The 16,139-nt window shown below is 45.5% G+C and overlaps 1 pseudogene; it reads right to left on the reverse strand.

Moving 5' to 3' along the window:
* Positions 1-2,024: 2,024 nt before the first annotated feature.
* LOC144689279 (small nucleolar RNA U3) lies at positions 2,025-2,205 on the reverse strand (annotated as a pseudogene).
* Between the last annotated feature and the right edge of the window lie 13,934 nt (positions 2,206-16,139).

Below are 16,139 nucleotides of genomic sequence, written 5' to 3' on the forward strand. Positions count from 1 at the left end.
AGAGGGGAGGTTGGGGGTGGAGGCGGGGACCCTCAAAGGCTAAGGCTACCTCTGGGTTAAATGCCCAACACCAACATTGTCCTCACCCTTCCAGAGCGCAACAAATCATTGAAGCACTTTCGGCACTGGTTCCAGGTGCGCCGCAGCATGTCGCGGGAGCTCACCACCTCCGCCTCCTCCTCCCAGCCACGTTTCGTCACGTGGGGGGGGGCCTCCTCCTCCCATCCTGGGGAAACAGCACATCCCGCCATGCTGCCACCTCCTCGAGGAGGCCAGCAAGGCAGTCATCAGAAAGGTGAGGAGCACATTGGCCCCTGCTGGCCTACCCTGCAGCCTGCCCTGCTCTTGGCCCACACTCTACAGCCTGCCCTCCTCCTCTGGCCTTCCCTCCACGATGGCCTGCTGAGCAGACCCCCTGCAGTGCCACCTGCAGCTGGCCATTGTGAACAGCCTAAAAGAGGCTGCCTGGCCTTTCTTTATACAGACTGCCGGGTCGCCATTGGACCCGGCGGTGTATACACATCCGCTGCAAACTTCAGAGTCCCACTCTCCAGGAAGTCGGAAATGTGCTGGGCGGGCCTTAATAGGCCCGCCCGCACAAAATGGCGGTGCGGCCCGCGTCAGCACCAGTTCCGCCCGCCCGCCTAACGGAAAATTTTGGCCATGAAATCAGTCCCAGCCAAAGTGAACATCTTTAGGAAGGGGGAAGGAAGAGCAACTGCCTCCACTCTGCATCATCTGAAATTGTATCCTGGGATAAGATACTGTGCTGCAGGATAATTATTGTCACTTTCAGGACCTGGAACAGGTGCTTGAAAGCTAGAATTAGGAGTTTTCAGACAGTGAAAATGTGAGGTAGATTTAGGGACAAAAGTTGGTTGGTTGCAGCCTGTTTCCCTGTGCACAGAGCATGCACTCCATGGGCCAATTCTGGCAGGTAGCAGCATTCAGGAGCTGAGTGGAGAACTTTTGCTCCTTCTGGCTACATAGGAACATTAAAAATAAACATGCGTTTTGGTGTTGACTGCTGCTTAGGCCTCAGCAAACACTGAAGAAGTCTGGCCTACTTTGCTCATTGCTCGCCAAATTTAGTGCAGGGGCCCTGAAAATAGGTCTCTCATTTCTATGTAATTGTGAGGCCTAGTGCATATTTCAGGCAGACATCACAGGCCCCTGGAAAGCTGCTTATGTGTATATGGTGAAACCCAAACCCCTGTTGTGGACTGGGGTGCAAGTTATTGCTCCATTACTGTAAAATAACCATGACAAAGTCCAATTACTTCCCCTTGCTTTGTTATACTGAATTCAATTTATTATTTATGGCAAAATCGGCAATAAAACCACAATGTTCCAAAATAATATCTCCCAAAAGAACCCTTTAGCATCAGACCAGTTATGAACATACACATCTTTTCAGCAAAATAAACCAATGTTGGATTATAAATGTTAGTTGATGTGAGTGAATTAGATTCTATAGGTTACACCAGGCACTTTTCCTAAATAATTAAAGGTTATACAAAGATTACATGTTCAGACATTAGAGTTGTCTTCCTCTGGCAGTGAGCTATTTAATAAATGAATCAATAATAACTGAAGATTTCCAGTAGTTTCATCTTCACTTCTCTATTTCCCTTCATCAGGTACTGTGAGGAAATGAGCTACAAATACCTCTACATGCCAAAGTTAACGCACTTGTATAAATAATCAATATATTTCCCCTTTCCAAATGAGAGATGAGGTTGGTTTACTGAACTATTTTGCTTTGGAACCAACCTGGAATAAAATGTTACTAAGATTTTCAGTTATGCCAACTCCACTCCTCCAATTGTTTGGTTCCAAAGTATTTTTATCCCTTCCAGTAAAATCCACAATTAGTTAATAAATGACATTGTTGGTTATCTGGTTATGATTTTGCCATTTCATTTGCAAGCTTGAGGAATTAACAATACATTTAAATGTGTTTCTATTGAATGACTCAGGAGAAGTGGAAATCTGAACAAATTGGCAATATACAGCTGATTTTGATTGAGTGCTGTATTCTCTTCCTCCAGCTCTCTACAAGAGAGAGAAGGAATACCCAACAATGACAGAGAGCAGCTGCTAAAAATTAACACTCAATGTCTGCTTCCTGCTCAGGAGAGAACATGATAAATCCTCCTCATTGTTTGTGAGACCAAACGCTCTAGAAACACATTTCTGTCGCGACTTCATTGACTCATGTTGGGTATTTGTCACACGCTGGATGGGCAAGCAAATGGTGACCATGCTTACGTCAGCCTGAGTGGTTCATTAGAAGATGGGTTCTCCCCGCACCATGTGTTTGTCTGAGTCGCACATGACTAATGTGGGGGCAACCTGCAGGAGATGCAGCTAGGCGCATATTCAGAACTCCAACACATGTCCTATTCACGGCGATGAGATGGTGGAAGAGGAGCCTCGAGGTCTTGTGGCCGAGCCATCTGGTGCCCTTGGCGCTGCACCTAGTTGCGACTCCTTGCCATGGGAGCTAAGACCGTGTATTTCTGAAAGTGCTGGACGCAGAATGTGTCCAAGTGGCCGTTGGGGAGGGGCGGGGGGGTTAGCGCTGGGAGCAGCCATACTATATTTTTGTGACCAATCAGCAATAGCTTGGAGAGAAGGTACTGGAGGCCTCAGATGGGTCACTATGGTTGGGGTGTGGCGTGCAGAGTACATGAGCGATTTTAGCCCCAATGACTGGTCTTCTCTGTTTTGCAGGAGAAAAATGCGCACAGTGCTTATGAGCGTTTGCGCACTGGAGGTGGCCAGGCCCAGCTGGTAATATTGAGCAGTTTTGAGCAGGAGGCCCTGGAGCTTGAAAGGCACCATGCGTCCAGGTCCACAGGTGTCGGTGAGGCTGGGGTGGAACGGCCAGTTATCTGAGGTCCACAGTCCCATCCGCTCTGTCTTCCCACCATCCAAAACACTGCTGATTGTTGGAATCGTTAATGCAGCAACACTGCTCATTCACAGACTGATAGAGTCAGACGTGTGGGTCATGTTAAAAATCTGTCTTGTGTTATTTTGTAACACATACATTTTATCCACACATATAAATACACATTAGTAATCATGTACAGGTAGCTTTATTGCAAAACACAAACTTTAAATTACTATTTCTAATTTAATTAAAAGATAATAATTTAAGCACAATGCAGTCTTCAGGTTCCACTTCAAATGCTGATCTTTAAATTACATTTTTTATCTGTAGCTTGTTCAGTTTTTGACTGTGTTCAGGGCTTGAAAGTTTCATTGTGAATTTTTAACACTTATAAGTGAAATTAAACATTGCTCCTCTCTAACTAAAGCGATAACTCCTGCCATCAAGGATCTATTTCTCTGATGAAAATAGTTAATAAAATATGAAATTTTCTCTGAAATAAAGGGTGATTGCTTTGCATTTAGCACACCATTTTCCTGTATTTCCCATCAGTTTAAGCCATATTTGGGCACTTGATCTTTCATCCTCATAGGAAAATGTAGGAAACTGCATGCACATATTTAGTCATAGTTATCAGACCATTTCAGACCATTTCCATTGGATCAGGCTTTGCATTCACCGACAGGCTACTTTTTGCTGTCACGTTTTAAACTGGATTTACCACAACTGACAATGTCAGAATTTAATATTAGTATAAAGAAAACTATTTAAAATACTTGTGTACTCTAGTGTACTCCAACAGAATACCGCCATGATTATGAAAAACAAGAGGAATGAAACAGAGGTGGTTCCCATTCTAAAAGCATCCCGTTCTGAGCAATGAATGAACTTTACTTTCATTCGATTTCAGTCAGAACAGGAAATAAATGCTAGGGTATGAGGACTCGAAACGTCAACTGTGCTCTTCTCCACCGATGCTGCCAGACCTGCTGAGTTTTTCCAGGTATTTCTGTTTCTGCTTTTGTTTTGGATTTCCAGCATCCACAGTTCTTTGCCTTTAATTGAGAGAAATTTATTTATAATCATTATGACCAATCCTGTATATCACAGGATTTACTGGAAGTAACTGAGAGCGGTGATTCATAACCCATGAAATGCTGCATGTTAACACTGATCCTTGAAGAACCTTTGATCTAGAAGTCTCGGTAAGAAATAAATGGTTTCATAATTGTTGGAGGGTCATTATGATTTAAAGAACAACTGGATTGAAACTTTAAAATAAAATTTCTTCAGCTGGGGTCCTATCGTGGCTGCTCAGGTAATACCTGTGAGTTTAACCAGTGCATAATGACAGGCCATTCACATTTGACCAGAGCAGACACTGTTCCTACTCTTCCCTGAAATCTATCGATGTGCACCCAAATGGGACATGCAGTAAACAACTCAGGCTAGGGATCCTTTCTGGCTTTTCTCCAGCTGAGCCTAGGGACACTGAGGCCAATTGCAGTGAAATTCACCGCCTATTCACAGCTGAAAGTTTACATACATTCAATTCCTATCTTGTTACTTATGTCCACTGATCTTTGACTACAAATTTGTTCACGCCAATCTTCAGATGCCGGTGGGGGGGTCACAACTCATGATCTTCTTGCACCCAGTCTTGTTGAGGCTGGCAGGGTGCAAATTTGTGCTTCTCCACGTTACAATGATTTTTAGTGCGCTGCCCAATGCAAACCAAAACCACTGTGTCTGGCTGCACGCTTGACAAGGGGCCTGACAGTCTGCGAGGCTGGCATGTATTCCAGCTAGCCTCTGCTCTTAAAGGCAGTCTCACTCTTTTTAAGTGAAACAAAATGGAATGAAAGGAGCCTGATGCTGACTGCTTATGATGAAATTGGAGTGAAAGGAAATAGTGCACCAGGACAGAGAGAGGATTTCATTGTTCACAAAAGTGCCACTGGAGGCCTTAGTCATTGAGGTGAACAGGAGGAAAAACACCATGTTTCAATGGGAAACCTGGAGGTCCTCAAAGAATACTCACTGAAAGCAATTGGAGCAGATGGCTAAGGAGGTGCATTCCCAGAGTCTAGCTCCAAGGACCTGGCAGAAATTTCAATGACCTTATATGGCCGGTCAAATCCCACTATCCAGGAAAATCCATTTGTCCATTCATCCTGCTTCTCCCTCCTGAGAGAACATGCAATGTAATTGCCTCTCCTCGCATACAGGTCCATCAGCTCCTGGTTGTATCAATAGATGATATACTGGGATATATTGGATATGTAGCACACTCTTACCTAGAATGATCCAGTAGCATAGAGGTTTCATGTGACTTTGAGCTTAACAGCCAGTAACAGCCACTGTCCTCACCCTGTGTGAAGCTCCAGGTCATGTTGAAGGAGGTGACACAGTTCTGTAACTACCTGCTTGGTGAGCTTGAGTGACCTCAGGCATTGCTCCTGGCTCAGATGAAAGTATGAAAGTGTTCTCAGAAAAGGCATGGTGTGTAGGGCTTCCTTCACCTCCCTCTTTGCAGAGATTCCCTTCACTGCAGCCTTTGCTCCTTTGATTGGTCATGTTGCAGACATCAAGGCACTAAATACAGTTGTCATGCCTGGTGCAGATGACAGCTGACAAAATCTTCTGCCCTTCCTGAATGGATGTATCAAGTCACCAATAGATCTCCATTAGCAAGTCACAGCACTTCCACAAATTTCTTCACAGCGGAAGTAATTCAAAAACATCTCACCTGAAAGTTAGCTGCCTGTCCCTTTAATTACCACAAGCGGGCATTGTTTCTTGTGCAGCTGAACACATGTGATTAGTGCAGTGGGCCTGCACTGACAAAATGAGTGGCAGGTCAGAAGATTGCACAGAATATGAAAGATAGCAAAGAATGACTAAAAGATTGATAAGGAGGGAAAAACTGGAGCAGACGAGAAAGCTTGCTAGAAATATAAAGACAGGTAGTTAGATTTTCTACAGATATTTAAAAAAGAAAAGAGTTAACAAAGTAAGTGTTGGCCATTTAGAAAGTGAGTCTGGGGAGTTAATAATGGAAAATAAGGAGACGGCAGATGAATTAAACAGGTATTTTGCATCGGTCTTCATTATATAGGATACAATTAACATCCCAGAAATAGTTGTAAGTAAGGAATTGGAAGGGAGGGAGGAACTCAAGAAAATTGCAATCACCAAAGGAATAGTACTTAGCAAATTGTTGCAACTACGGGTTGACAAGTCCCTGGGTCCTGATGGATTTCATCCTGGGGTCATAAAAGAAGTGGCTAGTGAGATAGTTGATACATTGGTTTTAATTTTCCAAAATTCACTAGATTTGGGAAAGATTCAATTAGATTGGAAAACAGCAAATGTAACTCATTTATTCAAAAGGGGAGGGAGACAGAAAGAGCACTTAAATAAATTCAAGGTAATCAGGCAGTGAGCATGGTTTTTGTGAAAGGGAAATCATGTTCAACAATTTATTGGAGTTCTTTGAAGAAGTAACATGTGCTGTGGATAGAGGGAAACTGGTCGATGTACTGTACTTAGATTTTCAGAAGACATTTAATAAGGCGCCTCATCAAAAGTTATTGCGGAAAATAAAAGCTCATGGTGTAGGGTGTAACATATTGGCATGGACAGAAGATTGACTAGCTAACAAGAAACAGAGTAGGCATGAATGGTTCATTTTATGATTGGCAAGATGTGATGAGTGGTGTGCCACAGGGATCAGTGCTTGGGCCTCAACTCTTTACAATTTAGATAAATGATTTGGATGAAGGGACCAATGGTGTGGTTGTTGAATTTGCTGATGACATAAAGATAGGAAGGAAAGTAAGTTATGAAGAGGCCATAAGGAGGCTACAAAAAGATGTAAATAGGTTAGGTGAATGGGCGAAGACCTGGCAAATGGAGTATAATGTGGGAAAATGTGAGGTTGTCCACTTTAGCAGGAAGGATAAAAAAGAAGCATATTATCTAAACAGTGAGTGATTGCAGAGCTCTGAGATGCAGAGGGATATAGGTATACTAGTATGTGAATCATTAAAGGTGCAGATGCAACAAGCAATTAGCAAAGATAATAGAATATTATTGTTTATTGCGAGGGGAAATGAATACATGAGTAGGGAAGTTATGCTTCAGCCATACGGGGCATTGGTGAGAACACATCTGGAGTATTGAGTTCAGTATTGGTGAGTAATGATAGGCCATTCATATTTGACCTGAGCAAACACTGGCCCTACTCTCCCCTGAAATCGATCGATATGCACTTTCCAACGGGAGTCATAGTAAACAGCTCAGACTAGAGATCCTTTCTGACTTTTCCCCATCTGAGCCTGGGGACACTGAGGGCAATTGCAGTGAGACCCTCCACCCCTTCACAGCTGAAAGTTACGTCCATTCAATCCCTTTCTTGTTACTATGTCCACGGATCTTCAACTACAAATTTGTTCACACCACTCTTCAGGTTCTGTTGGGGGGTCACAATTGGTGATCTTTGCACACCCGGTCTTGTTGAGACAGGCAGGATGCTACTTTGGGCTGCCTCCTCAATACAATGATTTGCAGCATGTGGTCCAATGCACCCCACACATGGTATGGGCCACGACCTCTTGTTTTATACTCTCCCCTCACTCCAGCTCTCTCCTTGTTTCCTGCTTTAAGGCACCCAAAATTGCAACTTGATTAAGAATTCAGCTTGGAAGACCTATGTAGTTCAACTGGGGACTGTCAGGGAGAGTGGGCTACCTACTGCTCAGTGAGATAATCTCTGCTATCTGCTATCCAAGTGTAATTTATACTTCATACCAACCATGAATCACCTGTAAATTTGCATTTAATTTGCGTTGATTCTGATTTATGAATTTAAAAGGGACAAAAAGTGAAACTTTGTTGTTAATTTCTTCGCTTGGGGGGGGTCATTCAGTGAATTTGGTCACTTTGGTTTACAGTTTCCCCACGTGTACCGTAACATTGGCCAATAGGTAAAATAAACCCACAGATACAAGGAAATTTGTTAGAATGAATAAGGCTTTTGACACAATTTGAATTGTGATTACCAGGTTAAATGGGAACTGAACAACCCACAAGGCTCATACTTCAAGAAAACCCCTGTGTCTGGGGGCTCCTCTCAGGGTGCTTCTCCTGTAGACAGTGGCTCCTCAGCTCCTCTGCCAGTGACACCAAAGCCTTTCATTGTTATGATGAAGGGGAAGCTGGGGCACTCCAGGCCTCAAGCAGCCAGAGGATGACCACCAAGGTCATCCCAGACCATGAGCTGCAAGTTAAGCAACCTGCCTTCACCTCAGCTGTTTATGCTGGGCCGCATGACATAGGAGAACATGGAAAAGAATTTGGAAAACACACTAGATGCACTGGGCCTCACCGGTGATTAGACAGTTAAAGCTTCTCTGCTTGTGTGTGAGGATTAATATAATACATGTTTGAGTTGCTTTATGAAAGTTTCCATCTAATATTAGTGGACCTCCCACACTGCAAGAGTGGCATGTTTCGACCCAAGTCATGGGCATGACTATGGCATTAGTGCTCATCATTTACACATTGCAGAAACAACAGGTGCTTGTGGCCAAGTGTGTCTGGGTTTCCAGCAAAAGTGAGTGGCTTTTTGTGCTTGGTATGTGGATCTTTATTTGTTTAGATGGCTGAAGTAGTAAGGGTCATGAGAAACATTTGAGTGCAAGTACCTCTCAGGCCTCCCTTGCACCTTGACCTTGGCACCCTCCAAGCAGTCCCTCATGCCTAACAGGATGTGTGGCTACTCTTTAACTTCCTTATCACCCTCCTTGTCTGAAGACGCCTTGTGCTCCACCATGAGTGGAATAATGTGGGGGAAGGGGTGTGCGGATGGCATGCACCCCCATAAATAACATTGGTATGGGGCCGATATGCTCTACACCGACCCACTCCGCAGCCATAAATGCAGCGGGGTGGATTAACGAGGGCTGAGTGGGGCTTTTGCCCCTCACTGGGGAGGAAGTCCCACCATTTGGAGCTGCCAGCTGGCTGCTCTATCAGTCCCGGTGGCACCAGGAGGCAAAAGTGGCCACTGCCAGTACTGCAGAAGAAGATCAAGGTCCATGGAGCAGGTAAGTCCGGGGTTTGGGTCAGGATGGTTTGGGTGGGTTAGGGAGAGGGGCGGGAGGCTTGGAGGGAGTAGGTAGGAAGGAGGGGATTCAAACTTAGTGGGGGAGGCCACCCCATGATCAGTAAAGGAGAGCCCCTAAAGGGCAACCCCCTACCCCACTTCTTTCCTGCCCTTCAAACATTTCAGTGAAAAATTTGGGCTACCTGCCCCCACCTGGCTGCCTATGCCAAATATTTTACAGCGTGGGTAGCATATTATCAGGGTCAATTGGCTTGATAACAAACCTAATTGCCAATTTCAGTGCCCACCTGTCTGCCATATTATGGAGGTGAGCTTGGGGTGAGTAGGAAGGTGGTGGGGTGGGCACCTGCCCTATTTTACATCCCCCCCCCACCGCAGGAAACAAACCCACTGGGCACATGTAAAATTCATCCCTATGTCTTCAGTAGCCAGGGCCTCTCTCTTTGCAATGCCATGCTGTGTATCAAACAATCTGAATCACCCTTGCTGGACATATTGAAGAATGCCACCTGATCAGTAAGGCACCTGAATCTCATTTTGAGGAGACCGATGGCCTGCTCGATGGTGGCTCAGGTTGCAGTATGCCTCACGTTATAGCATTCAACTATCTCAGTCCTTGGGTTCCTCATTGGTGGCACCAGCTGTCCCTTCAGCGGGCAACCTTTGTCGGCAAGTACCCATCCATGTTTGTGCAGGGGCAGGCACATGGGGGAGTGGATGTGAAAAGCTGTGGCACCTGAGAGTGCTGGAGAATGTAAGAACTATGACAGCTCCCAGGCATCTGCAGGATCCACTTCCAGTGGTCATGGACAAGTTGAACATTGAGGGAATTAAATCCCTTCTGGTTAATGAAAGCCTTGGCTGGCCTGCATCTTGATGGCCTCAGGTGCAGTCTATGAGTCCTTGCACTGTGGGGAGTCTAGCAATGGTGCCAAATCCCCTGGATCTCAGCCTGACTTTCCACATAAGATTGGAAATTGATGTACAGGTTGGCCCTCCTGAAGAAGGCATCTGTCACCATCTTGATGAAGTGGTGTGCAACAAATTGGGGTGCCGCTCATATCTGTAGTAGGCCCTGGAATGAACTTAAGGTTTAAAATTCAGGGCCACTGTGACTTTGAGAGCCACTGGCATCGGATGCCCAACATTCCAATCAGAGCTCACTCCCTCCACCATCTTGGCACACAGATCAAACACAGTCTCTCAGAACAGATCCAATCTTCGATACTGTCTCTTAAGGTTACTCATCCTTTGTCTGTATCTTGGATAACTCATCTCCATGCTGGCAGCTGCTCGCAGTGTTCTCTGCAGTCTTCCCCCGTTTCCCCATCAAGAGGGTGCCCTTGCAGGTGGCCAGGCAGTTGGTGCTGTCCTGATCCATGTGCATGCACTTTCTCCTCATTGGAGGAACCTCCTGCAGAATGTATGATGCCCATGCCAGCTGGGCACTACTGGTCTAACTGGAACACCCTTCCACTAGGTGATGCAATGCTGCCAGCAATTCCACAACCCCTACCCGCCCCCGAGAAATAAACTGAAAGGCATCACTGCATGGCTGCCTAGTACAGCGATAACAACAGCTCCTGCCCTGTTGCTGCCTGTTAACAGCTGCCAAGGCTTCGAACATCACCACCACTTCACAATTGAAAAATTCGGAGGGGCCCGTAAAATCAGGTTTAATTGCCTCACAAACAACCTCAGTTGCTCGTTCTTGAATCACAAGTTGCATGCGCCACTTATATAATTGTGGCCCATTGTGATGATGCCATGGACCTGACCTGACAACATCCCACATAATTTTATGCCCCCCTCCCCACCCAACCCCTCCCCCCGATCCCCGCCTCCATTGCCATCCTTTTCTCTGTCATAAAATTCTGGCCATAGAATCAGAAACAATTTGGAAATTCATCCCTAAAAACAAATCCACCAAGAAGATTATTGTATTTAAATTTAAATAAGCAGTGTTATTCAATTGCAGGTGAATCAGATAATAATAGTTCATTTTGTGGGGTAATTAACATATATGCACTAAATACGACTGGTTGAAACTCTAGCCATGTAGAGGTGGAGGGACAAATGGGCTTTATGCAACTGGGCTAGGGAACACGAGAGTCCCTTCATGCTATTTGTGTAAATTTAAGCTTGCAAGTGCTCTGGAAAATTTTTATTGCCCTTTTCACAACAGAGAGACCACGTTGCGCTTCATTCAGGATGACCTGCTATCGACCCAGCGTTGGTACTGATTTTGTGGAATACAATCATTGCAGTTGGAGGAACTGTGTTCACAGTTTCATTTTTCTTTAATCACTCAGAAATTCTACATCAGGCTTTTATTCAAGTGCTGGTTCAAATCTTAAACCTGTTTCTCAAGTAAAAAAGCCCATGTTTTAGTTGGATGTTTGCCTCCGATGACTTGGGTTACCGGAATTCTTTGTAAGTTTTCATGTTTTCATCGACACTGCTCCAGGGCAGTTTCCATTCTGTTTCAAATCAGACCCCAGGCTGAAGTCTGGGTCATGCAAAGGTTCATTTTAGCACAAAACCACAAACTTTCACAAGAGTAACAATTTAACAGCTTCTGTGCTCAATTTACTTTTAATATCACACTTACGTATTTGTAACTCTGCTATCTCCACAATACACTGCCATTGACAGAGTGTACAATGTTTGTTTTATATATATTATCTGACAAATCAATATATACTAAATGGTAAATATAGATGAACAAAACCAAAGTGTTTGGGATGGTCTAAGGTACTCTACTGAGTTTTTCAGAATTCTCATGCAAAAACACATTGATCCAAGGATTAACCTGCTACTGAAATTAGTTCAATAGTACAAATATGTGTAAAACATACACAAAAGTATACAAAAGAATGCAGCAACTATAGGAATTACTGCAGCTTTCTCCACCTGGTTTGATCACAGTTTAATAAATACAACAAACTCAAGGAAGCCATAGGGCCTGGAATTCCTGAGCTGAGGAGGATGCTGCAGCTGTATTAATCAATGATAGGGAGAATTTGGGGTAGGGCTTGGTTCCACTGGGGCTTCCTTCTTTTGACATCAAATATTGTCAGAAGCAGAGTGGGTACTTTAGGCTTAAATTGTGCCATTGATCCCAATGTTGGATAAGGTGGGAATTTGGACATCTTTCCTGAAATATTGAGGGAGGTCATGGCAAAACTCTAGGTCATAATTTCCAGCTTCCTTTTCATGATGAGTACCTGACATGCATTCTTAGCGGCGCAGGCAGCCACTCAGATCATGAAGTTAGATGAACTCCTCCTGCCCTCACCAACTTTCAATGTTATAGGATATCACCAGCAAGCGTCTTCAAGTATTTGTGCCAGAATTAAATACCTGTTGATGACTGTTCGCTGCCTTTCCCCAGTGTAGTACTTTTCTGACCTATTTTCTCACTTCCTGAATGTACAGTTTCTGCCTAGGATAGAGTGCTATGGGTGAGGGTCCTCCATAAGAATGATGGCACAGGAAGGAGCAGTGATGTGTAATTGGAAGATGTGGGAATTTGGAGTAACATGTGTTGACTCAGACAAGCATACCTGTGAGAAGTATCTCCAACTGAAATTACTTAAGCCTGAGATCACAGAACTTCAGACAGAATTGGAGACAACCCACACATTGGGAAAGGAGTGAGGCTTTTTTGGAATGGGAATTTCAGAGGTAGCCATTCTGATGAGAGGCAGGGAGCTGGCAGTGGTAGAGGAAGGAGTGGTGACTATCCGTTGGCTAAGAAGTGACTGACTAGAGAAAAAACACTCTTGAGTAAATTATTATCTCCAACAAATCTGAAGCACTGGCCTCCTGGTGAGAAGGTAAGGACACTGAGCTGGAGTATCAAGTGGACTAAATAGGTTCCAAAGTGCACAAAATGACTTGAGAGGGGTTAGCACTTCAGCTTGCATTGCAAAGGAACTCAGAGATCATTATCTAGCGGGATGGATATTATTTTGTGGTTTAGAGACAGAGTCCCGGATGTCCGTTACCTCCCAGGTATTTAGGATAAGGACCATTTCACAAAGACTGGAAAAAATGATATAAGGGGGAGAGAGAGCAGACAGCCATCATGAGACACATAAGGCAGAATTTTCGGGTTGGCAAGCGGGGGCGGGGTCCGCTTGCCGACGTGTAAAATGATGCGCGATGACGTCGGGTGTGCATCCCAACGTCATCGCGATATTTTGTTCGGCAGCCGCATGCCAGGGTTGTCTGCATGCCCACCGAAATGTCAACGGCCAATAAAGGCCATTAAGTAGTCAATTGAAGCAGCTAAGAATGCTGCCCATCCAACGTTAAGGTTGGCGGGCAGACGAAGATCCCAGGCGGCCTTCGCATTTCTCATGGAGCCTCATCCACGGGCAGGATGAGGTTTCATGAAGAGTTTAAAAATTGAATAAAATTTTTTTTAAAATTCATTGACATGTCCCGGCTCATGGGACCGCCCACATAAAATGTCGGCACGGACCCGATCGGGGGTGCCGATTGGGTTCACGCCCACCCACCCTCGCACAATCCCCCCTGACGGGGGGAAGGTTCTCCCCACAGATATAAAAAGGAATGATCTGAAGTTTAGTAAGAGAGGTTTAGGAAATTTAGAAGTAAGATTTCAAACAGCGCTGCTTAAATAGGGAAGGAATGGAAAATTAGGGAGTGCAATAAGTGGCTAAAAAGGGGCGGTGTCCAAGAAGTGGTTCCCCACTTTATGGGGAATTGGGACTGGTTCTGGAAATAAGGGGCCAGAAATGTAAGTCGGAGAGCATGTAAGGATGGACTATGACTGAAAAAGGGAGTTCAGGTTTTAAGGCGTGAAGAGGATAATAGATTTTTGTCATTGATCCTATGAAAGGCAGATGTTGATTGGCACTTTTTGAAGTTAAAAGGGAGTTTGCCTAATACAGGCAAAATGGATAAATAGGGAAATGAAGAACCGGTTTAACTAGGGAGGGAGGGAGCAACAAAAATAACCAAGAAGATCATGTAGAAGTATAATTTTGGTATGCAAATAAGAATGATTTAGAAAAAACTACAGTGACCAGAAGGAATAAAAAAGTTCAGGGGGAAAATTAGATCAACTAATTGTAAGCTGTGCAAAAGAGCTGAGATAATGAAATGAAGTGGTTTTGGTGGAAAAAGTCAAGAAAAAAGAAGTTGCTTTAAATATGGACAAAAAGAAAGCCAAGTTCATGTATTGCAATGCTAAAAGTTTGGGAGATAAACTCGGTGAATTAAACGGATTGAATACCTCGGCCGATATAAAGATAAATTTTCATCTTCACTGTCTGCACGGTAATCTGGCGGAACCTAACCTAATGTACAGTTTGATTGCAAACTGGGCAGAAATGGAAAATGAATAAATTGGGTTATACACCTAGACCTGAATTCTACCCTTGGGGTGCGCCCGAAGTCGGCAAGGCCAGAAAGGGATGTAAAACCTGCTCCTGACCGAGTTTGCGTTTTGGACGCGATCTTACGCTGGGTGGCCAATTAAGGCCTGCCCAGCGTGAAACGCGACTGCTGCATTTGATTTCCGTGCACGGGGGTGGGAACGTGTGAGGCGCCAGGTCCAATGGGGACACGGCGGAGTGTTCAAAAACGGAAGAGGCAGCTCCCTGAATGCAATCCAACAAATGTCCTGGTTTGCAGCCATGGCCTCAGCACCTGATCATCATGGAAGGCAAGCTGGGTGGGCACTCTGCCCCTTGTTTCTCAGATGAGTGCCTGGGAGTGCTGGTCAAGGAGGCCAGTGCCAAGGCGGCATATCCTAATGTCTAGGGATGGCAAGAGATTACAGTTCCATGCTGACCAAGAGGGCCTGGACAGAGGCCGCCGCCCAGGTCAGTGGGCACGACGTGGTGCGCCGCACGTGGCTTCAGTGCCACAAAAGGTTCAATGGTCTGCTGCGGTCAGCAAAGGTAAGTGCAGAAATGACATGAACCTGTGTGGAGAATTTTAGTTGGGTGCCCATTGCATGGAACATTTAGGGATCTAAGAGTGTATACGCCAACTGGCACTTAAGCCTGCCCTGCTAAGGCTGGGATGTCAGCACGACTGGCCTCAGTGCATTGCAGGGTGCGAAGCCCCACAATGCCCATGTGGGAGGGCGGTTGGGAAACAGGAAAGGACCTTCAGGGAGACAGAGCAATAATGAGGCTTTCTATTTTTCCCTGTCAGGAGAAGAGCAGTCATAATGCTGTGGAGTGCTGCAGAACGGCTGGAGGAGTGCATCCTCACACAAAGTATGAAAGTGGAGCTTGAATGCCACTGGCCAGCTCGCTCCTCCAGTCTAGGTGAGGCAGGATTCTCAGATGAAGGTAAGAGTGCAGATGACAGAAGCCTCTAAGGTGGGCACTGGAAACATTAGGGCTCCTTTCATCAGAAACTGAACTTCACAGCCAGAGAGCCCATTGAAGCTCCAATGCAGATGACACCATGCAACAGGTCTCCACTGTCTCCTCAGCCCGCCTAGCATGCATAGGGACTATGATATTGAATGTACTGATCTTTTACCTTCCTCCTGCAGATGCGCCATCTGCAGGAGCTGCCAAAGACCCCAAGGACCCCCCACTGAAATCCGAGGAAGACATCACACCTGTACCAGTGTCACACTGTCTCTCTGAACCAGGCACCAGCACAAATACTCACACGTTGGTGGGCATTAGCTATTCAGCTCTGCGGGTAATGCACAGCGGGGAGGGCACGTCACACTCGCATGAGGAACTGGCGGAGGCAGAGAGGTTCCAGGGAGCCGATAGTGGGGGCACAGCTGGAGACCAGGACCATGCTGCGTCTGAGGCAGATGACGAGCTCCTGGAGTCGTCCATCAGGCGGATGCTGGAAGTCCAGCAGGATGTGCGGGGAGAACTGGCGGAGATCCATGAGGGTCTGCATGCCATGGCCTCCATCATGGAGTATTCCATGCAGAGCATGAGTTCTGCGTTTAACACCGAGTGCACAGCCCCCTCCATTGAGAGAGTGGCAACTCTCATGGAGAGTCTTCAGGAGCATACTCAGGGGTTCCTGGGGTTGCACTCGGACCTGCAAACCCTCACACAGACAGTGACCTCAATAGTGAGTAGGGAGGTGCAA

The sequence above is a fragment of the Cetorhinus maximus genome, chromosome 13 (genome assembly GCF_964194155.1).
Source record: "Cetorhinus maximus chromosome 13, sCetMax3.hap1.1, whole genome shotgun sequence".
Classification (NCBI taxonomy): domain Eukaryota; kingdom Metazoa; phylum Chordata; class Chondrichthyes; order Lamniformes; family Cetorhinidae; genus Cetorhinus; species Cetorhinus maximus.